Raw genomic sequence first — 1,019 nt, forward strand, 5'->3', positions numbered from 1 at the left:
AACCTCATTGGTAAGATCCCGCGCCAGCTATGCAACCTTCTCTCCATCCAGTCACTGGACATGTCCAACAACCGACTCATCTGGGAGCTTTCGAACTGCTGGTGCAACCTCCAGTCTTTGCGGTACATGAGCCTGTCGGACAATTGGCTCACCGGGCAGCTCCCGGACTGCTGGTGGAACCTCCAGGCTCTGGAGTCTGTGTTACTGTCCAACAACTCCTTCTCAGGTGAAATCCCGGCGGCTAAGGCAAGCCACAACTGCTCTCTCATATCACTATATCTTGCCGGAAATGCCTTTTTCGGAGCCCTCCCACTCCTAGAGCGCTGCGACTCGCTCGCTATCCTCGACCTCAGCAGCAATATGTTTAACAACACCATTCCGCCGCAGCTCAGTGGCATGGGCAGCCTCACCGACCTCCGGCTCTACAATAACAACCTCGTAGGCAACATCCCGCACCAGCTCTGCAGGCACCTCTCCACCAGATACTGGACCTGTCAAATAACCGGCTCACCGGGGATCTCCCGGACTGCTGGTGCAACTTCCAGGCTATGATGTTCATGGACCTATCAGACAACCGTCTCATCGGCAAGCTCCCGGACTGCTAGTGGAACCTGGAGGCTCTGTTTTTCATGGATCTATCCAACAACTCCTTCTCAAGTAAAATCCCCGCAGCTGTGGCAAGCCACACCTGCTCTCTTAGGTCTCTTTACCTTGCCGGAAATGGCTTCATTGGTGCCTTCCCACCGGTCCTGGAGGGCTGCAACTCGTTGTCCACCCTAGACATGGGGAATAACAAGTTCTTTGGTGTTATCCCTCCATGGATCGGGAGTCACATCCCATTGTTGAGAATCCTTAGCCTGAAATCAAACAATTTCACTGGAGAAATTCCTCTAGAGTTATCACGCCTTTCGCAACTTCAGCTGCTCGACATGGCAAACAATAGCTTGACCGGCTCAATTCCGGTAGCCTTCGGCAGCTTGACCTCCATGATGCATCCACAAAATCTATCGACTACGAAA

At 53.0% G+C, this 1,019-nt stretch overlaps 1 pseudogene; it reads left to right on the forward strand.

Moving 5' to 3' along the window:
- The first annotated feature begins 6 nt into the window (after positions 1 to 6).
- On the forward strand, positions 7 to 1,013 carry LOC119347649 (annotated as a pseudogene).
- The last annotated feature ends 6 nt before the right edge of the window (positions 1,014 to 1,019 follow it).

The sequence above is a fragment of the Triticum dicoccoides genome, unplaced genomic scaffold, assembly GCF_002162155.2.
Source record: "Triticum dicoccoides isolate Atlit2015 ecotype Zavitan unplaced genomic scaffold, WEW_v2.0 scaffold71651, whole genome shotgun sequence".
Lineage (NCBI taxonomy): Eukaryota > Viridiplantae > Streptophyta > Magnoliopsida > Poales > Poaceae > Triticum > Triticum dicoccoides.